This window comes from Phocoena phocoena, chromosome 1, assembly GCF_963924675.1.
Source record: "Phocoena phocoena chromosome 1, mPhoPho1.1, whole genome shotgun sequence".
NCBI classification, from domain to species: domain Eukaryota; kingdom Metazoa; phylum Chordata; class Mammalia; order Artiodactyla; family Phocoenidae; genus Phocoena; species Phocoena phocoena.
In genome coordinates, this window is record NC_089219.1 from 186,606,575 (window position 1) to 186,630,260 (window position 23,686).

Genomic DNA, 23,686 nt, shown 5'->3' on the forward strand with positions numbered 1-23,686 from the left:
CAAAATAGCTATATTAATGTCAAATTATCTACAGACTGTATTTTAATATATGTAACCCAGTTACATTAACTTTTTGTTTTTTTTTTTTTGTGGTACGCGGGCCTCTCACTGCTGCGGCCTCTCCCGCTGCGGAGTACAGGCTCCGGACGTGCAGGCCCAGCGGCCACGGCTCACGGGCCCAGCCGCTCCGCGGTACGTGGGATCCTCCAGAACCGGGGCACGAACCCGCGTCCCCCGCACCGGCAGGCGGACCCTCAACCACTGCGCCACCAGGGAAGCCCTACATTAACTTTTATTATAAAATTGAGGATAAGTTCTTCTGTGGGGGGAAAAGAAAAAAACTGACATCCAAAACCAATTTTAAGAATCACCCTTAACATATCTACTGATACAGGTTCTTGGAAGAATTGCTATCAGGAGAAAACAGACAGGAAGGAGAATGTGTATAGACTGTTGTCTTTAAGTGGAGAAAACTGGAAACAACTTAAATGTTCATGATAAGAGAATAGTTTAAAGGCATAAAAATTATGCTGTGTTAATACGTAGGGTTTCAGTTTGGAATAATGAAAAGGTTCTGGAGACGGACAGTGGTGATGGTTGTACAACATTGTGAATGTATTTAATGTTACTGAATTGCATGCACCCTTAAAATGGTTACAATGGTATATTTTATATTATTCAGTATTTTAATATTTCAACATAATTTTTTAAGACAGAAACGTTCATGCTGTTATATAGCTCTACTGACACTGAAAATTTTCCTTATATATATTTTATGAAAGAAAGAAAAACAGGCTGTGCAATAGAAAAATAAAACACTGGAAAGAGACAGCAAAATGGTTAACAGCGGTTTGTCTTTGGTAGGATTATAGGTGATTTTTCTTTTGCTTCCTTACCCATTTTAAATACAATCAGAAATATATTAAATACATTAAGTAATACCTATTAAATAATAAATTATTTTAGAGTAAGAGAACAAGTTAATACAAATGTTGGTACACCTGTAAATAACAATAAAATACTCTGCAGCAGTAATAAAGAATACCTAGATGTTGTAAACATGGAAAGATAGCCAACAGTGGATGAGTAAAAAACTGAAACATGCAAATTTGTGTTAACATATGTAAATTTTAAAGACTTGTTAATAGGAAGGGGAAAAGAGGTTATTTACTGCAAATTTACACTGCTGGAGTTTATCACTGCTTTTAGTTTAAAAGTAAAACAGGTTTTGTTTTTGTGATACAAACACTTAAGTAAAAATGTCCACCAGCAATGCCTGATTAAATATTATGTTAAAAAGTAAATTTTACAATTGTTTTTCAAAGGAAAAAAGCAGATTACAAATTGGTACAAAGCTATTTACTACCACCCCAAAAAAGAATAGGAAGAAAAAAAAGAAAAGAAAAAATGGCAATACAGTTTAAGAAGTCAATGACAGATCAGGACTTCAAGTGTCTAATGCTGTCATACAGCCTCTTCAACAAAGACTATGGCTAATGTTTAAATGCCAGTTAAAGATATACTGTACTGCTAATAAACTTAAAAAAATACTACCTACGCCATCCTGGGTCAAAAAGATTACAGTGATTTTTGTTTACCTTGATAACTAAAGATAAAGAAAGCAATGTGTTTAATTATACATAATACAATGTAGCAGAAGGAAATCCCATTGCTTCTTAATATTCTGTGGCAGGCTAATGGAAGACTTGATATTGCTCAGAGCTTTGCTCTCTAATACTTTATAGAAGCTGTAGGCTTTCTGAAATGAATTGATCTGGGTTGAAGGTTAGACCAAAAATATATCAAAGACAATGTGTCAGAATATACAAGTAAATGATTAACATACTGTCCAAATGACCTGCAATTTTTATAGATTAAGATTTATGAGTAATGTATAATGATATCCTCCAATGAATCAAATATGCCTTCTACTCCCAAAATACGATACAAAAATTAATCTCATCTTAAGTCTACATATTAAAGTTTTATAAATTAAGGTGAGCTGTGTCTTTGTATGTATGTATGTTATTTAATTTATACTTGTTTTAGCCTGAACCCATTTTCAAATAAAATAAATCCTAAAAATCAAACATCAAAGTGAAAACACTATGTATCTGTCACTAAGGAAGTTCACACAGTGGGTATAATACGTTTAAAACTAAAACTGTGTCAGTAGATCATTCCTTCATTAAACACAAATCATTGCAAACTGTCTCCTCCTCTGGTTACAAAGAATGAGAGAAAATGGGATAAATGTCATTCGGTTTTGAGACTTTGTCAGCTGTAAAGCTCTACTCCAATAAAACGATTACATATTATTTGCAATGCTCACTGTCATATTAGAACAAAGATATTCTTGGCAAAGTCTGGCCTCTTTGGGCCATGACTTCTACACGCAGAAAAAAGCCATTTACACAACATTGTAAATCAACTAATTTCAATAAAAAGATTTTTAATTTAAAAAAAAAAAAGCCATCAGGGCTTCCCTGGTGGCGCAGTGGTTGAGAGTCCGCCTGCCGATGCAGGGGACACAGATTCATGCCCCGGTCCGGGAAGATCCCACATGCCGCGGAGCGGCTGGGCCCCGTGAGCCATGGCCGCTGAGCCTGCGCGTCCGGAGCCTGTGCTCCGCAACGGGAGAGGCCACAACAGTGAGAGGCCCGCGTACCGCAAAAAAAAAAAAAAAAGTAAATAAAGAGGTAACAACAAAAAAAAGTCATCAGAGAAGGAAAGAGACCATATTAAAGCCTGTAAGAAGTGAAGAATTTCAAACAGGAATATAATCCTCAAATTAAGTAGTCAAAAAAACAAATTAAGTAGTCAAATAAATAATGAAAATCTCCATTTAGAAACGTGATAATTTTTGGTTTGACACTTAAGTATCTAAAAGGGATATCATGTAATCTAACCAAAACTTTTAGCCTCTACCAATAAAACGGTTCATAAAATCATTTTTTTCCTAACATAAAAATAGCATTTCCAGGGCTTCGCTGGTGGCGCACAAGTTAAGAATCCACCTGCCAATGCAGGGGACATGCGTTCGAGCCCTGGTCCAGGAAGATCCCACATGCTGTGGAGCAACTAAGCCCGTGTGCCACAACTACTGAGACTGCACTCTAGAGCCCACAAGCCACAACTACTGAGCCCGCATGCCACAACTCCTGAAGCCCGCACACCTAGAGCCCACGCTCAACAAGAGAAGCCACCGCGGTGAGAAACCCGCGCACCGCCACTAAGAGTAGCCCCTGCTCACCGCAACTAGAGAAAGCCCACACTCAGCAACGAAGACCCAATGCAGCCAAAAATTAATTAATTAATTAATTTTTTAAAAGAAAAAAAACAGCATTTCCATACAAACAAGATAATAGACTGCAAGGAGTTCCATGTAAATTCCCTGCTAAAATTCATCTTAATTTCCTTTAAAAACTTTAAAATGGTTTTATTTTAACCCTTTCAAAATAAAAGTACAGCTATATTATTTAAAAGCTCAATTATTTTCCTGAGCATTAAAAAACATATTCCTTGGGAAAGCAGTTAAGTAGGCCATCGACGCTTAAAAACCCTCAGAGAGGCCTGAGAAACACCAGGTAAACATTTTCCTTAGTCCTAGCACTAACCAAGCAAAAATAAGTTACCACACATTTAACTGAGAGAAATGTTTGAAATTATAAAATTGACCAGTATGAAAATAACTTTCATCGAACGCTAAAGATTTTTCAAAAACACCATGAAAATTCACTCTGTAAATGATCCACTGTTAGCATCCACATACTTAACATACTGGAATACTGTTTTAATCTTTCTAGAGGCTGACATCATTTTAAGACCTAACGATCAGCAAAACAAGAAAGTATACCCGCTACAGAGCTCACTACAAGTTAGTTCTCTGATTCCCTGCAGACAAAACCAATTAAAAATCAGCCTCAAAAGCACATTCTGGTTAGTTTACAAATAACAACATGAATTAAGAACCAAAGCATTTTTCTAATTGCGTATATTCTATCAAACCCAGTCATCACTGAATAAATGCACTCACAGGATTTTAATCCAATGCCAGCAGAGGTAAACTCAGTGTTGTTAATACAGGTTCTTATAGTTTCTGTGTTATCAACATTACCACAGAACTTCGGGGAAACTTTTAAGGATCCAAACAAAGAATTTATCTTAGTATTTTAAGGCAAGTTAGAAAAGCTTTCTGTTGAGCCTAAGATTTATCAACCTTAATAAAGATTTCAGTAACACATATATGAAATACAATTTAAAAGACTACCTTCTCATCAATTAAATGGTCTGTCAGTAAGATATCCTTAAGACACCTGCACAAATGGAAGAGGTAGTACACGGCACAGCATAATCATTATAAATTCCCACTTATAAATGACAAGAACACACGTACTGTTTACGAACCCCCAGGCACCCTATGCCACTCCTGACAACACTGAAGGCGGTGTCTGTCAGGAAAGCTCTGCAATACAAAAGGCCTCGTTCCAAGTCTTCCCAAAAAGGTAAATAGAATGCTAGTGCCGCTTCTTACTTCCCTCCGGGCAGACTTGGCCCCAAGCAGCTTTAATTAGCCACCAATTTGTTCAAAGCCTGTTTAAGATCTCGGGTCCTCAGTGAGCCACTAGTAAAAACACTTTATTTTGAGGATTTCCTTTTTAGACTATGGAACCACACTTTTATACCCTAAAGCCTAGGCATTTAAATTGTAAATAGAATTGAGTGTATGTGGATTTTTCTGGGAAGGCTCACAGCTTTCACCAGGGTCTCAAAGGGGTCTGTAACCAAACAAAGGTCCTGAGAATATGTCCGGCTTTCCTTTAAAAATTTTGCACCTTCAGGTTCTTATCTCACTACCCCAACCCACTTTCTTTCAATCCCTTCTCTTTTTACTTAACCAAGCATAATAATAATGGATAAGACACTTGTTCCTCAGAATGTAAGCAGGCGATTAGTACAGGACCAAAAAAAACAAAAACAAAAAAACAAAAAGAGCAACGCACTGAAAGTCAGAAGACCAGAATTTGCGATTCGTTTCTCTTACCACTACTTCAGGAATCTCAACTTTTCCATCTGTAAACTATGAACAATAGCTACTTTCAGGACTATGGTAAGAACTGAAATTACAAATGTAAAGTTTGTTTTATTACAAAGCAAAAATAACAAGTATTACCTGACATTAAGTTCTGACCACTGAAATGTAATTTTCCTCTAACAAGAAGTGAATGCAACCTCAACTTTCAAGAAGCAACTGACCTCTGAAGTTTACCTTTAAGGACCCCATCCTTTCAGCCTAACTCTAGTTAGCATCTAGTGGCCAACCAGCACTTTTCATCATAGCAATTTCAACACAGGTTAAAGAGTTCCCCTAAATAAAGCAAATATTTTATAATAACTATAAATGGAGTATAACCTTTAAAAAAGAAGAGAGCTTCCCTGGCAGCGCAGTGGTTAAGAATCAGCTTGCCAATGCAGGGGACAAGGGTTCAAGCCCCGGTCCAGGAAGATTCCACATGCCGGGAGCAACTAAGCCTGTGCGCCACAACTACTGAGCCTGTGCTCAAGAGCCTGCGAGCCTGCATGCCACAACTACCAAAGCCTGCACAACTACTGAAGCCCACGCGCCTAGAGCCCGTGCTCTGCAACGAGAAGCCACCGCAATGAGAAGCCCCCGCACCGCAAGGAGGAGTAGCCCCCGCTCACCGCAACTGAAGAAAGCCCGCGCACAGCAACAAAGACCCAATGTAGCCAAAAATAAATCAATATATAATAAAGTTCCCTTTAAAAGAAAAGAAGAAAGCAACATTTTTTTTAATTAAATATATTTATTTATTTATTTTTGGCTGTGTTGGGTCTTCGTTGCTGCGTGCGGGCTTTCTCTAGTTGCGGCGAGCGGGGGCCATTCTTCATCGCAGTGCGCGGGCCTCTCACTGTCGCGGCCTCTCGTTGCGGAGCACAGGCTCCAGACGCACAGGCTCAGTAGTTGTGTCTCACGGGCCCAGCTGCTCCGCGGCATGTGGGATCTTCCCAGACCAGGGCTCGAACCCGTGTCCCCTGCATTGGCAGGCAGATTCTCAACCACTGTGCCACCAGGGAAGCCCAAAAGCAACATTTTTTAAAAAAGAAATAACAGTATATTTGGGAGAGAAAATAACTTTTTGTTTTAACTTGCATCCTGACTTTTTAAAGATAATTATATATATTATGTATTAAATCCCTCTGTGTACACATTGCTGTTTTATACATTTAACTCAATAAAGTCAGAATAAACTTATATAAAATTAAAAGCAAAAACAAAAAAGGGCTCCCCTGTATCATCCTCATCTGTCATTTCTTCAGTGCTGAGTTTTAAGGCACAGTGGTGCCCTTTACCACCTCCTGTACAGTAGAACAGATGTTAAAGAGGGTAGGCTCTCAGTCACACTGCCTGGGTTCAAATCCTGACTCTACTGTGTGGGTCTGAACTAGGTTCATCTTCCTGTGCCTTAGGTACGTGTAAAAAGGGGAAACCAGGAGGCTTAAATAAAATAATAGGGGCAAAGCCTTTAGACAGGTGCCTGGCATTTACAAAGTAAATGGTAAAAAAAAAAAAAAAAATGATAATGATTAGGGAATGTTCATGTTGCAAAGCTTTGTAGTTTACAGGAAGCCTACTGCAACCTTGTTTTTGTTTTTGATTGGTTATGTTTAACACAGTGGTTTTGATTCTCTAATCTTCATTATAAATCTGTATAAGATAGACTTCATTAATATATACTACTCAAGGTCCATTAATCTATTTTTTTGCTGTACTCTTTTTCCAGTATTGAGATACATGCATCTTGCTTTTTAAAGTCAGAGAATGTACTGTCATATTTCCATGCTTAAAGAGCTTCCTAGGGGATTCCCTGGCGGTCCAGTGGTTAGGACTCTACGCCCAGGTTCAATCCCTGGTCGGGGAAATAAGATCCCACATGCCGCATGGTGTGGCCAAAAAAAAAGGAAAAAAAAAAAAGAAAAAAGAGGGCTTCCCTGGTGGCACAGTGGTTGAGAGTCCGCCTGCCGATGCAGGGGACACGGGTTCGTGCCCCGGTCCGGGAATATCCCACATGCCGCGGAGCGGCTAGGCCCGTGAGCCATGGCTGCTGAGCCTGCGCGTCTGGAGCCTGTGCTCCGCAACGGAAGGGACCCCAACAGTGAGAGGCCCGTGTACCGCAAAAAAAAAAAAAAAAAGAGCTTCCTATAAGATTGTCTTAGGTTTATTAATCCAAGGGTAGAGGCAGTTAACAATGGATCTGCCAAGAGAGGAGCTGCTAGGGTGGCAATGGAATTCAGCTTCTGTAACACAAAAAACAACACTCTAGTGGGCAAGCCTACATACGGTCCCATATGAGTATTTTATATTGACCAAGCCATTTCCTGTATATCCACTACATAAAACTTCCTGACTGCATGTTCTCTTATGGGACAAAGACTATAAGCGATAGAATGGGTCTAAAATACTTTTTTCCTAATACAAAAGTAACGCTTACTGATGAAATTGCAGAAAAAACATATAAGGAAGAAAAGATGAGCCAAAATCTCAGAGAAAAACCTGTTACATTTTGTTACACGTCCTTCCAGTATTTTTTCCAAACTGCTTATCTTAATAATTTCAAACCAAAAAAAATTATATTGCCTTCTACTTATTACTATACTGGGAACATTAACATTTCATTGTATTGATACTTAAAAAATTTCTTAGTATTAGACATTTAGGCTATTTCCTTTACTTTCCAATGTTATTCATTATAAACAAATATCTATACCTTCTAGGAAGCTTGTTTCAGCTCCGTTCAGGGTCACATTTTACATACCGCAGTTACAGGAAAAAAGAAATCAACATGATCACAGTGATTGCAGATGCCTGCCTGAAACTGCCTTTTATTAATGATGGCGTGTTCTGCCTCTATAGAGAAGTGTAAAAATGGTTATTAAGGAAGAATCTAAAATGAAAACTACCTTCCTAGAACAGTGCTATGGATGTTCAATAAATGTTACTGAACAAGTAAAAAGTCTAATTTTAAATGTCTCTATAAAGCTAAAGATTAAAAAATATAAAATCAAAAAAGCTCTGCTAAAAATTTGCCAATGAAGAAAACCTGGTGACAAGAATTTGGAAACAAAGAGAACAATGTTTTAGTAAAAACACATCATGCGGGCTTCCCTGGTGGCGCAGTGGTTGAGAGTCCGCCTGCCGATGCAGGGGACATGGGTTCGTGCCCTGGTCCAGGAAGATCCCACATGCCGCGGAGTGGCTGGGCCCGTGAGCCATGGCCGCTGAGCCTGCGCGTCCGGAGCCTGTGCTCCACAACGGGAGAGGCCACAACAGTGAGAGGCCCACGTACCGCAAAACACACACACACACACACACACACACACACACACACACACACAAACACATCATGCTCCTTATTTAGATACGGGCAACTGTATCAAGCGAGGTTCATACTGTAGCACAGGGTTTACTTTAGTTAAGTGTAATACAAAAACTCCCACAGCTTTAGTGTTTAAATCATTCCACAGCCAACAGAAAAGACTGCAAGAATAAATGTCCCTTTAAAAAAAAGAAAAAAAATTTGCCCATATACCCAGTCAGTCCTCCTCAAAACGGTCAAGGTCATCAAAACCAAGAAATCTGAGAAACTGCCACAGCTAAGAAGAGCCTAAAGAGACCTGACAACCAAACGCAATGTGGTGACCTGAATGAGATCCTGGAACAGAAGAGGATGTTAGGTAAAACCTGAGTTCATCTGTGTAAGTTCATGGACTTGGGTTAATAACAACAGTGGTTCACTGATTATAATAAATGTGTCATACTGATAATGCAGAATGGTAAGACACTGGGAAATGAGGTGAGAAGTATATGGGAACTCAACTATCTTCTCAATTTTTCTGTATATCTAAAACAGTTCAAAATAAAAAGTCAATCATTTGGATCAATTTTTATCTTTTGTGTTCCAAGCTCTTCTGAATCCAATAGAGAGCTCTCAATAAATGAAACACAATCATATCTTTAATATAAAAAAATTTAAACTTGACAAAATGAGACCAAAAAGGCCCACTTCGACAGTTCAGTTGTTACTGGCTATGTGGAAAAACTTACTGTTTGCCTTTTCGAAAACACTTTAAAATTTTCACTTCACAGAACCAACAGATAGGTGAATAAGGGAAGTTTTTACCAAACCCTCTACTGGTGTTATAATATCCTCTTCAAAGGCTGAGCACAAAGAGAAACTGCTTATGCATAGGTCCTAGATTTATTCCTACTGAGTCAAGCCTTTGCAGAAGTAAGTTCCTTTTTTAGTACTGCAACTCTCAAATTTTTGGCCTTAGGTCCCCTTTAAACTCTTAAAAATTGACGGCTTCGAAGAGTTTTACTTCAGATGGGTTCTATCCATTCATTTTTATTGCATTAGAAATTAAAAGACATTAAAAAAACAAATTCATTTAATAATAAGCAAAGAATTGGTGAGAAGAGTTTTATTTTGCAAATCTCTTTAATGTCTGGCTTAATAGAAATAAGCTGGAGTTTCATATCTTCTGCTGTCAATCAGTTGTTGTATATGTTGTTTTGGTTAAAATATATGAAGATAAGATAAACATTTAGTTGAAAAGAGGAAGTTCCCGCGGACCTGCTGAAAAGGTCCTGTGAACTCTCCAAAAGTCCTCAGCCCAAACCTTGAAAACAACAGCCCAAACCTTGGAAACAACTAACAGACCCCTACAGGGTTCCCCATCCAATCTGCCCCTCCAGAGAACTCTGTCCACACAGATTTTAAAAGCGGCCACTTCAAGTGTTTTCTCCATTCACTAACAATGATTTCTTGACCTGCTTGTGTAATGCCAACGTTTTTATAAAAGCATATGGCAACCCAGTCTTCCCTAAAGTCCTACCACCAAAAAGAACCTGAAAATACCAATGCAATCATTTGCAAACATACACGGACTTTTGATAGTTGTACTAAGATAATAAGTACCAGGAATAAGAACATTTGTTAAAGTTTTAACTCCTATAGGTGGGGCTTGGTAAGAGCCAGTTTTCAGTTTTACACAACTTCTTGTTTAAAAGAGTGTTTTAATTTCTGAATATTAAGTATTTGGGAAGGCAAAGCATCGTTTCTATGGACCATCTATTAGTAAATGAAAATACACCAGTAAAAAAGAGACATGTCGGGACTTCCCTGGTGGTCCAGTGGTTAAGAATCCGTCTTCCAATGCAAAGGATGTGGGTTCGATCCCTGGTTGGGGAACTAAGACCCCACATGCCGTGGGGCAATTAAACCCACATGCTGCAATGAAAGATCCCGCATGCTGCAACTATGACCCAGCGTGGCCAAAAATAAATAAATAAATACATACATAAGAGGCATGTCATGGTGTTTACTTATTAAGCATTAGTCCCAATAAGTTCCTTTTCCACCACTTTTAATAAATCTTGGAAATGATAATCTGTATTTATACGGCCTCTAAATGACTTAAATTTATTATTGTTAAAGCCATATGAAAATATTGATATAAAACAGTCCTCCCATTGATACTGCTTCTCAAACCTCAAAGAAATAGTTTCCTCCCCAGCCCCTCTGTACGAACAAGCTAAGTACAGTCTGGTTTATAAACAGTAAGAGGGAATAACTAGATCACATGGAGGCCATCTTACTCTTCCAAAATGTCCTTAATAGATAACTGCCAAAGTTACCTGGAGTGATTCATACAGATTTTTGCATATCCCAAAAGTCTCATCAAGCCTATAATGGAAGTATCCTTTTAAATTCACAGAGGGGGCTTCCCTAGTGGCACAGTGGTTAAAAATCCACCTGCCAATGCAGTGGACACGGATTCCAGCCCTGGGCCAGGAAGATCCCACATGCCACGGAGCAACTAAACCAGTGCGCCACAACTACTGAGCCTGCGCTTTAGAGCTTGCAAGCCACAACTACTGAGCCCTCATGCCACAACTACTGAAGACCACGCACCTAGAGCCCGTGCTCTGCAACAAGAGAAGCCACCGCAATGAGAAGCCCACGCACCACAACAAAGAGTAGCCCCTGCTTGCCACAAGAGAAAGCCTGCACGCAGCAACGAAGACCCAATGCAGCCAAATAAATAAATTTATTTATTTATTTTTTAAAAAAATTATAAAATTCACAAGGAAGGATTCTAAGAAAGCTAAATCCCTAGAACGAATCATCTTCCACTTAAATGGGCTGACAACATGATGGTCAATCATGAAAAGTTAACAGGAAAGCATTATTCATTTCAGGCCATTCACAGACATCTTATGGTCACTGAATGAGTCCAGAAGAAATTTCAGATCATTCTCCCTTACAGCAATTATAACTGGTGCAAACGTTACTTCAATATGCCTACACCAAACCATATTATGATCAAGTAGCTACAGTGCCACGGTTCCCCCCTGCAAGGAAATTAGTTAGTAAGTAGTTTTGATTGTTTTCTTTCATACCTAGGATCCCAGTGAGGAAAAGGCAGTTTTCTGACAGAAAACTGAGACTGCTAAAGTTAAGAAAAGATTACATACTTCAGAAAGGTTCAAAAAATGATTTGTCAGGCTTCCTTGGTGGCGCAGTGGTTAAGAATCTGCCTGCCAATGCAGGGAACATGGGTTTGAGCCCTGGTCCAGGAAGATCCCACATGCCACGAAGCAACTAAACCCGTGTGCCACAACTACTGAACCTGCGCTCTAGAGCCCAAGAGCCACAACTACTGAGCCCACATGCCACAGCTACTGAAGGCCGCGTGCCTAGAGCCCATGCTCCACAACAAGAGAAGCCACCGCAACGAGAAGGCTGAGCGCCACAACGAAGAGTAGCCCCTGCTTGCCACAACTGGAGAAAGCCTGCGCGCAGCAACAAAGACCCAATGCAGCCAAAAATAAATATTTTTTAAAAAATGATTTGTCAAAAAAAAAAAAAAAGATTTGTCGGGGAAGGGGTTTAGGAACAAGGTTGAACTCTGCCCCCTCAACCTTCACTCAGCAACACCCAAACCCACCTGGGCACCAAGGGCAGGGAAAGTTAAACATCCCACACCCTAACTTTAAGGCCTCATTAGATCTGTAAACACTTGCTGCTCTACACCTTTAGTACTTTACAAACTGGTGGTCACTCCTGGAGATTCAAAATCAAAGTCAGGAAGGGGACAGTAGTGACACTAAAAATCAGCCTGAGCCTCAGAGAAGATAATAAATCTTTGTTTTGTTTGATGTTCCATCTCAAGACACATTTGCAACTGCACTAAAAAAACAAACGAAAAAGAAACAAATAGTAAGCCATACATTTCACTAAAAGCAAATATTTAACAGCTCTTCAGTCCTGCCGCAATTAAGATATATTAACTCTACGTCTAGCAATAAAAGTGGAAATAATTTGACCCCTAATAGCCATATCTGAAGTAACAGACTGAAGCTTGAACCCGAACTGGAATTGCTAGGAAGCTGCTCTGTTTATCCCACTGCCGCTCATCTAATATTTACACAAGGACAACCTGATAGTCTACTCAGTATACTCTTAATTCTGACCGTGCTTCAAGGCTAGATCTCCTGTATGAAAGATAAAAGGGTGTACTATCACACAGGAAAGCTCAATTTAGGATGGTAGATAAATAAATCTCATGTCCAAAACTCTTAAAATAAATTTATAATGTATCTCAGTGTTACTGTTTTAGAGAGAGCACTATCTTATTTCTTTCACATTTATTGCCACAGTTAATAATCAATTTGGGGAATCCCCTGGAGGTCCAGTGGTTAGGACTCTGCGCTTTCATTGCCAGGGCCAAGGTTCAATCCCTGGTGGGGGAACTAAGATCCTGCAAGCCATGCGGCACGGCCAAAAATAATAATAATCAATTTGATTTAAAAGATGACCCACTTTAACCTAAAATATGAGGAAGTTCCAGCCTGATAAAACTGGTCCTCATTTGAATGGCTGCCTGGTATCAATGGGACACACTATAAAAACTCTTCTATTACCTACTTTCCCAGATTTTAAATAGAGGATTTTACAGCTGTGTCTACAGTTGAGACTTAAGAAAATCATCACCAAGAAGTCATGCAAGTCTGAAATACAGGCTCAACAAACCAGCTTTTTTCTCTCCTTGGCTTCCCTGCACATTTCCTGTGGCCTCCAACTAGATCCTCTTTAGTCCTTAAATGTTGGTGTTTCTGCGAGTTCTCATGACCCTCACTCTCATTCCACACTCCTATTTCCTCCCTAACCCAATGCTTTCCCAGATGCCCCCAGGCAGCCCCCTCTCCCCATACTCCACCCACCTCCATATTCCCCCAACCCTATTATCTTCAACCATTCTATATGCAGTTTCCATTACTTGCACACATCCTACTATATCATCTAATTACTGATCTTTCTCACCAGCAGACTATGAGTTCCTTTAAGTCAAAGTTGTAAACTGCAGAACCTTAACACAATTCCTGGCACTTACTGACATATCAATAAATGTACTGAATTGAACCCATAACCAACCCCAAGGACCCAATCCATCTCTTCATTCACCAGAGCTGACGGAAAGGATTCCTTAGTTTCTTGTAGTGGAGCTGAGAATTTCTATTAATTCAAAGTCAACAGGTAAGAAAATTCCTTATATTAACAGCTGCCTAAACCTCATCAGGGAATTACCTAAACTAGTAGCTCTCAAACCTAGCTGAGCTTTCTCCAACGGCCAGAGGAGCTTCTTCCATATTCTTCCAATTGAAGCTAAGTGGTCACTGAAATTGATGAGCCAGGAGTTTCCACACAAATGAGCCAACCAACCAAAAGTATATGGAATGGCCAAGCTCATACACATTGTTAAGTTAAAAAATAAGGGCACACGGTTTACTTAAAATTTTATAATTACATTTTACAGGCAACTATAACAGACAAAACAAAATGGTACTGTACTTTGTTATCACATAAGGGCACTGATTTTCCTTCAGTGCGTTAGGATAACCAGAAAGAAGCAAAGGAAGATCACACTCTCCTTCCCAAAAAGCCCAGCTAATTTCTGGGATCTACGAAAGGAGCCACTGCCCACCACATATTAGAAAGAAGAACACTGAACTTTAACTATAAAATTGTCCTTGGAATTCACTGGCAGTCCAGTGGTTAGGACTCGGCGCTTTCAATGCCATGGGTCCGGGTTCAGTTCAGTCCCTGGCCGGGAAACTAAGATCCTGCAAGCCGCACAGCACAGGGGGGAAAAAAATCCTACCTTAGCAGCAAGAACTAAGTTAACAAAAGGGAAAAGGGAACCCCCTCCTACGCCTCTGGTAGGAATGTAAATTGGTGCAGCCACTATGGAGAACAGTATGGACGTTCCTTAAAAACTAAAAACAGAGTTACCATAGGATCCAGCAATCCCACTCCTGGGCCTGTATCTGGAGAAAACCACACTCTGAAAAGCTACATGCACCCCAATGTTCACAGCAGCACTATTAACAACCGCCAAGACATGGAAGCAACCTAAGTGTCCATCAACAGATGAATGGATAAAGATGTGGTACATATATACAATGGATTATTATGCAGCCATAAAAAAGAATGAAATGATGCCATTTGCAGCAACATGGATGGACCTAGAAATTATACTGAGTGAAGTAAATCAAAGACAAATATATGATATCAGTTATATGTGAAATCTAAAAGATAACAGCAATGAATCTATGTACAACGCAGAAACAGACTCACAGACAGAGAAAACAAACTTAGGGGTACCAAGGGGGAAAGGGAGGGTCGGGGAGGGATAAATTAGGAGTATGGGATCAACAGATAAAAACTACTATACATAGAATAGATAAGCAACAAGGGTTTACTGCATAACACAGGGAGCAATATTCAATAGCTTGCAATAACCTATAATGGAAAATTATATGAAAAAGCATATATATAACTGAACTACTTTGCTGTACACCTGAAACTAACACAATACTGTAAATCAACTACACTTCAATTTAAAAAGAAGAATAAAAAGATTCATAACTTTCCATCTGCCGTCTCACGTAATCCCAATTTCATGTGGATATAGGCAATATAAATAACGGTTAAGAGTACTGTGTGGGCTCGTATCAGGTTCCTCCACTTAGTAGTCAGGTGACCTTGAGCATGTTTACTTACCTCTTTATGCCTCATCATGTAAAGCAGGGCCAGAATTATCCTCATTTTAAAAGGCAGGTTAGGGCTTCCCTGGTGGCGCAGTGGTTAAGAATCTGCCTGCCAATGCAGCGGGCACAGGTTCGAGCCCTGGTCTAGGGAAGATACCACATGCCACGGAGCAACTAAGCCTGTGTGCCACAACTACTGAGCCTGCACTCTAGAGCCCGTGAGCCACAACTACTGAGCCCACATGCCACAGCTACTGAAGCCCACGCGCCTAGAGCCCGTGCTCCGCAACAAGAGAAGCCACCAAAATGAGAAGCCTGCACACGTAAGAGTAGCCATGCTCGCCGCAACCAGAGAAAGCCCACGCAAAGCACAAGGCAGCCAAAAATAAATAAATAAATAAATTTATTAAAACAAACAAAAAAAGGCAGGTTAATGGAATAAAACCTTGAAAATCCAACCTCAAGGCTGGAAGCTCAAGGATAACATGAAGATAATGGAACACACATCAGAAGCCAAATGTTTGGATTCCTGCTCCACAATTTTTCCATGAAATCCCTATTCTCTGCAAGTTTTCATGTCCTAGCTAGCTAATACCAACCGCCAAAAACAAATTACCTTGGATCCTAAATCAAATTTTAAACCCTGTTCCCCTCAAAAAAAAAATCTGATGAGCAATTATCTATTAACATAAGTCAAGGATGTATCTTACACTTGGAAGACAGGAAAAGCCACAAGGTTAGCAGTGGGGAAAAAAAGTACTTATAGAAAGGAACCCAGGAGAATGGGCTGCCATTAAGTACAATCTTTAAAAACCCCAAACTCACACCCTACACAAATCCCCGAAGCCAGCCTTCCGCTGGAAAATCTGGTGGCTGTTCTCAATTTGTCCAAAATATTGCATAAGAGCCTCTCTGGGAGAGGAAAAAGCTTGGAATATCTGGAATTTTACAAAATGGAGGTTATAGTCCCAAAATTCTTTCTAGACCTTGCTCATCTCCATGGCCTCACCCCTGTCCCACAAATAAAAAGACACCAGTGTACAAATCCTAAGAGATCCTCACTCTCCCCGTCCAAGTTAAAGCCTGGCAAGGGTGTGACATGTTCCCATCTGGTTTAAATATCACCAAATGATGAGTTGGTACAACCGCACAGAAAATTGGGAGGATCTTGCCTTAAAGACCTTGACATTATGTGGTTTTGACAGGATTTCTCCTTTGTCTCTGGAGTTAGCAGTGGAGTAGATGGCCGTGTTCAGGTATCTGTATGCCTCATAGGAACGCATGCTTAACAAAAGCTTCAGCCAACTGCTAAAGACACACTCAGTTAAGTTTAACTTAGTTCTCTAACACTACAATCTGATCAAGCTCTGAGGTGGCAAGAATTAATGTAGGAATGCACAAAAATCTGCCTAGGGCCACACAAGGAACATAGCTGGGAAGAGAAGCTCAGCCTAGCTACATGCTCGCAATTAAACAAACACTTTCAACATTTAAAGATTTTAAAACTTTGTATGTACACCACTAGACAGTGTTTTAACACATGCAGAAAACCGTATTGAGTGAATTGCTTGATTCAAGACAAAAACAAAAAAGCCACAATAGTAGAAATACAATATATACGGGTCCACCTAAGAAGCAATGTTTGAGATCCCATAACATATTTGAACAAAAAAACACGGTGGGGCTTCCCTGGTGGTGCAGTGGTTGAGAGTCCGCCTGCTGATGCAGGGGACACAGGGTCGTGCCCCGGGCCGGGAAGATCCCACATGCCGCAGAGCGGCTGGGCCCATGAGCCATGGCTGCTGAGCCTGCGCGTCTGGAGCCTGTGCTCCGCAACGGGAGAGGCCACAGCCGAGAGAGGCCCGCATACCGCAAAAAAAAAAAACCCACAGTGAATCCAAATCTGTATGATCATATAGAAACTCTAATTAGATTTAAAAAAAAAAAAAAGTCTGCCTACTTCTTAGTAAAAGAATAAAATATAATCGGGCTCTGTCCTGAAGACCAAAATAAACCTTTTCCCTGACACCTCTTCTACTTTTCTCCTCACTTTACAAGCAACTTATTAAAGACTCAATCTACTAACCCTTCAGGCAAGAATTGGGACTATTTAAATTATGTTAGACAAAATATAATGCTCTCCATCTGCAGGGCTTCCACAGCATCACAGCCTTCCCACACTAGGGGAAATTAAATAATTTTAAACACTTCTTAAAACAAAGCTTACCAACCTCCTGCCTGTATAACACACATACACTGCAAAATTTCTGAAGTAATTTATAACAGCTCTACCTGAAAAAACTTTTTTATTTCAACTAATTTAAAAGAACATCCAGGTACAGAAAGGCTTCATCTTAACCAACAGAAGAATTTCCACTTTGTATATTCTAGTTTTGATGTTGGGCTTTTGACTTTTCAAGTTTCACTTTTAAAAATCCCTTCGCTGTAGGAGAAGTGAGGGATATGTATTTGGCACTAACCCTCGTCTCTCTAAATCTGTCCCCAGACCCTTCTTAGCAGCAAGTAAAAGCTTTGGAATTTAAGCTCCTTGCAATCCATCAATTAATCTGGACAACAGCTCTAAGTCAGTGTCAGATCTCCTTATAGCAGATAAGAAGGCATACACTGGAAAAAAATAACTTTGTCCAAGGTCATGATGGTATTAGAGTCAAGACTCTACCCACTCATTTAAAAAAATTTAGAAACACTGACTCCTTCTTTTACGTAATAGAAAAAATAAAAATCCACATACACTCCCCTTGATAAAGCTTATTTTTATCCCTGCAAAATATTTCTTAAAATTTACATCAGTTGTAAAATAACATTTCCAAGTGAAAGGGAATCAACAAGTTTTTTAAAAATCTGTTTATTATGTCACCTTCTGCCTAGTGATGTTTAACTTAGTTCCTGAAAAATGAAGTTATTATTTTGGGGAGGAGAGTGCTTAGACGTTAAGGGGTTATTTACAGAAAATATTTTTCAATGGCTTGACTTTTAAATCACTTCTTTTGAACATCTGAGGCTACCTAAATGTTCATCAGCAATTCTGCTGAAACGGGAACTGCATCATCGAGGCTGGAAGTGGAACCACCATCTTCACAGTAAAGTGAACCTAATGACATCCTGACCAGCCACTCATTAGACCCTTTGACTCTCATTTCCTTCGAACTCCTTTTCCAGAAGGGACTTCGTTCTACTTCGTGGTCACCCCCGACTCCCAGCTCTATGCTGCTGAGATGACATCAGACAGGAAAATGGACCAAGGGCAGAAAAGGGAACGACGGGCACCACCTCCAACCACCACCTCTGACCACCACGCCTCTGCATCCAGGAGCTGGCCTGACAGCGGTCAGGTTCCCACACAGGCTCCAACAAACGTGTCACAAAGCAACAAAGGCCCTGGAAAGACTGAGAAATCCAATCCCCATCCTGATTAGGCAAAGAGTGGCCATCTCTCACTAAAGGCTAGAAACCTCATTCCTAATTGCCCAAATCTCACTCACCCTGAATAAGACAAAAGCTAAGCCAAGTTGCTCTCTACACCTGAGGTTACTAGTTTGCTCTCAATTCCAACACTGCTGCTCTGCTTTCCGCCCTCTTACACCCAGGAAAATACGTAAAGGGACTATATTCTCTACACTTTTGTGTATGCTTGAATTATTTTCATAATTTAAAAAATGTCATTTATACCCTGGAAATGAAGGCTCTAGCAGAGCAAAGTAACTGGTCTTAAGTCCAGAAAGAAAACTTAAATGATTAAAAGAAATAAAACAGGGCTTCCCTGGTGGCGCAGTGGTTGAGAGTCTGCCTGCCAATGCAGGGGACATGGGTTCAAGCCCTGGTCTGGGAAGATCCCACGTGCCACGGAGCAGCTGGGCCCGTGAGCTACAAATACTGAGCTCTGCGCGTATGGAGCCTGTGCTCTGCAGCAAGAGAGGCCGCGACAGTGAGAGGCCCGCGCACCGCGATGAAGAGTGGCCCCCGCTTGCCACAACTAGAGAAAGCCCTCGCACAGAAACGAAGACCCAACACAGCCAAAAATAAATAAATGAATAAATAAATTTAAAAAAAAAAAAAAAAAAAAGAAATAAAACAGAGGAACAGATGGGATGACTCTAGGCCATGTCCAAAGGCATATGGCAATAATGCTTTAAGAGGAATGGTCTACAATTAAAATTCTGAATGTTTAAAAAAAAAATTTTAAAAGACAAGAATACATTTAGTCAAATTCTTCCATCTTACAGTTATGAAACAGAAATGTCCCACTGCCCTAGCGGAGGCTTCTCCCCATTAGTCTTCATAAACTTGGAGGTTGAAAAAGCAAAGTCACCACTGAATTCATCTAATATTTAATGACAGAAAAAGCATTTTTAGAAGAATTTGTTTTAGGTGTACAAAGGTAATGTCTCATTTTTCTGTTTAATCCCGTGCTAGGACACAGCAGTTGATAAATACTTAAGAAATCCTTGTTAAGCTGCATACAATTCTCATGTCTTAGACGAGTTTCTCACAACTCAGATTTTAAAATCCAGTTATTAGTTTCTCAAACCCTAAGTAATCGAAAGTAAATGAGAGTGGCCCAGTGATATGGCACAGACCCACTCACCCCAAAGAGACTCACTGGTGTGCTTCTGATGATTCCTCTTCAAGGGACCCAAACTTAGAACTTTCTGAAAGTATAGTCAGTCCTTCAGTTCCCAACATTTATTCCACATTATTAAAAAAAATTTTTTTTTGAGACTGCAGTGATCTTCTACACATAAAACAGGTATATTAGCATAATCTCCAAAGAATATCTAATTCTATTAGAAAGGGAAAATCACACCACCAGCTCAATGCAAGGACTGTACAAAGAGGAAAGCAAGGTCTTTCCAGGTTACTGGTTTTTAAACCCATAGATGGCCTTTGCCAAGCGATACACAAGTAGGCTTCGTGGAACCTAAATCCAGGAACCTAATTAATCAGCACTTTCATTTGGGGGCATAAGGTCTCCCTCTATCCTTTTCTACAACCAAACTTTAATGTGGCCCAATTAAAACGAGAGGTTACCAAAGCCTGCAAAAAGCTCCCATTTACAGCACATAAACCAGATTCCTTTTTGTTTTTATTTTAAATTGAATAGTTCACAATGATATTTTTGCCTTTCTAAAAGAAAATTCTCTCACTGGCAGATTTCTGTCTGCCTATATTAAAGTATTGTAAGCATCCTGAACTTTGTTATTGTCTCCCAAACTAAACAAATAAGTAAATGAGTTTACTACTGATCTGTCAATCGGAAATAAAAAAAATTAAGGACCTTAGAGACAAAGAATGAAACTGAGGGTTGATCATTTTCTCTAGTTTTCCTTATCAGTGTCTCTCAATAATGAACTCAACACCCCAGCTTTAAATCAGAACATTTATTAAGACTCTTCAAAGGCAATTCTCTAGTCATTCTGCTCTTTAGAAAAGGTTTAGACTGCATGTTTAAAAACAAATCCTACAACCACGGGAAAGGAAACTTTTCCAGTGGGGGTGGGGATGTAAACCTAAAGCTGTCTCATATATTTGCAATATCACTCACATTCCATTCTAAGAGCCTATTATTAACTTGTTGATTAGTTCACCAAGAGTTACAGCTAGATGGATGTCTGTGAGTGTGACCAATCTACCACTGGCAAAGTCAAATTTAGCCAATCACCCATTCAAAGGCTACAACAAATGAAGTTTGTTTTTACTTTAAGGCAGACGCATTTAAACTAAAACTGTAGGACTTAATCCAGCCTCCCACCAAGTGAGAAAAAAAAGTTCTTCTTTTGAGAGGTATAGTTCTAAATTTCTCTTTAAAAACTAGTTACAATCGGGTGCAGGGTTTCTTTTGCGGGTGATAAACATGTTCTAACACTGACTGTGATGACGGTTGTAAAACTCCATGAAAACACTGAGAACTACTGAATTGCACGCTTTAAATCGATGAATTGTATGGTAAATATATCATGCCTGAACAAATCTGTTATTTTAAAAAAGTAATTATAAGTTCTTCCTTTGCTCAAGGATATTTCTATTGATAAGCTTTTCCCCCAAATATTAAAAGGTTTAAGGTGGCAAGGAATCACAACTAGAGAAAAATTTCATGACACCAAAGAAACTGGAAAAACAACAGAGAGGATTAGGCCACAGTCAAGCAAACCTAACATTAGGGAGAATGATGGGCTGGAATGAGAGTAAAAGAGCTCTGTATCACTCACACCTCCCCCCGTACAAAGAGAAGTATATTTAAGTTCCTTCATGTTCTAAGGGCGGAACCAACAGGCTCAATCAAAGACACTGACTGGATTAAGACACTGACTGGATTAGAACATTTGAAAGTTTTACACTTTGGCTATGAAGCTTAAGGGATCAAACTAATGACCGCAGGAAGTTAGAGTTGAAAAATGTGTCTATTGTGCCATCTGGGGTTTGACTTAAATCTCTAATGTCTGGACACCTCCAGAGAAGAAATTTGTGGAATCTGCCTACCTATGGCCAAATGTTACATGTTTGAGAGCAACAGAGTAAATTACTGAAGCCATCAAATATATTCCTATCAAACTCGAGAGACTGAGAAAAGTATTTACCGAGCAGTCCACTATTTTTTGCCTAACAGTTACACCCCTAAAATTAATCATCCGCAAACACCACAAAGTGACATGGAAAATGTGTCCTTAAAAAGAAATCTAAGTACATCAAGAAGGAAATGAAAATTTGCATCTAAAGGTAACAAACCAGAAGTCAGATTAATTGTAAATTGGAAAAAAAAAAAAAGTCCAGGAAACAAGCCTAGTTATCCTACATACTTGATGTAATTTGAAAATAGGTTTGTTTACTACCCTCTTTAAACTTATAACTCAGGATCTGAATATCATCTTCTTGATTTTATTACCTTTTATCATATTTATCTTACTATATTTTCATTAACAAATTTCTGTGAACCTCAAGTTTCAGTAGCAAAGCAGTTTAGGACCATCACTAAGAAGCAGCTATAAATTGAAGCTACGTTAAGTACCATTAATTAAAGATGCAAAGTTAAGGACAAAAGGAAATAGAAATGCTTTGTAATTCTTCCGAGAAATAAAATACCAATAAACCCAATCCCCATTTTAATACAGTCACTTGTATTCCAAACACTTAGTGGTAACAAATCATCTAGAAACACGGGCATTATATAGCTATCGCCATGGAAAATATTTCTTATCTCTTGGTTTGTTGTTGCTTTATTTCAACTATATGAAACCACTTGTTCACAGTCAGCTTTCTAAAAGAAAACGGTTTCTAAAACAAAGACTTGTTTACATCTCCATCTCTTAAGATCCCTTTGTTCCAACAAGACCCTTCTTCAAGAGCTACAACTTCTGGACAGGTTTCCCTTTTTGCGGTTATATCTACTAGAAATACTCCCAAACTCTTTCCAATTGGCACAGGAGTTTGTTAAACAAAGGAGGAAGAAGCCTCCTCCACACAAAGGAGGTCTCCAAAACAGAGCACTGGTTATGTTTGTGGATTATTTATTTGTGCCTCTTTAATACCCTTCCTCGGCTGTAGTAAGTACCACTCTCAATACAAAATGGTGGCCATCACGTCTGTCTGACATTCAGAATGGGGAAAGGCAGTAAGATCACACATTTTGCAGAGCTTACCATTAATATTCTGGCCAAGACGCTGAAATGAGTAGCCAAACCTAACCAGAGCAACACTATCTTTCTAGGAACAGAACTCGACAAAAGGAATAGGAAAAGAAAGTAGATAAAGGGTTTACCCCAGCCCTAGTGCACCACAATACCAACATGGAGGACAACTCCCCCCCAGGAACCGACTGCACACTTGGGCTACCGAGAACTTGCTCAAGTTGCCTAGTTTCAGAATGGACGCCCGTGGATGCGAACGCGGACTATTCACAGTCCCCGTCCCTAACGCTGACACAAAGCTCCGCTGCTACCTGTCCATGCCCTATTCTTCCACAACTAAAACCCTGGCCCCAATCACCGCACAACTTCTGCAGGCCTCTGCGCTCCAACCGACAAGCACTTCCCTTGAGCAACGACAATCAACCTTGTCTACTTCTTGAGAGAAAGGCGTCTATTCTCAATCATCTCCCCCATCCTAACTGACCAGTTATTCCCGGAGACAGGTATTTCATCTCCATTTCAAACTAGTCCAAGAAAAACTCCAATATAGAGTCCGCATTTCAGTTCGGGGGGAGGGGGGACTTGGGATCAGACAGACTCAGTCGGGATCTCCCTCGACACAGCTCTCCAGGCTGAGCGGTTACGCACAGAACCCCTCAACTCCAACGTCATTACAAAGAACAAGCCTAAGAAAGAAAGGGGCGGGGGGGGGGCTTCCTCCGAGGGAGCGGGGGCGGAGCGGGGAGAAGCTTCTCAAACTGTCGGAAAAGCAGTTAAACCTCCGGCCAACGGTCCCGGCCCATCCAACTGCTCAGGCCGCCTCGGCCGGTCCGAAAGGTGGGCACAGCCCAGGGGTCCGGAGTTTGCGGCCGGGGGCTGGGGGAGGGGAAGTGACGGGAGGGGAGGGGAG

General features: G+C 40.0%; 1 protein-coding gene across 2 annotated transcripts in view; it reads right to left on the reverse strand.

Annotated features, from left to right (window-relative positions):
• Positions 1 to 23,686, reverse strand: part of KDM5B (lysine demethylase 5B) — a 76,122-nt gene that overhangs the window by 51,538 nt on the left and 898 nt on the right. The gene's annotated exons all lie outside the window — the stretch shown is intronic.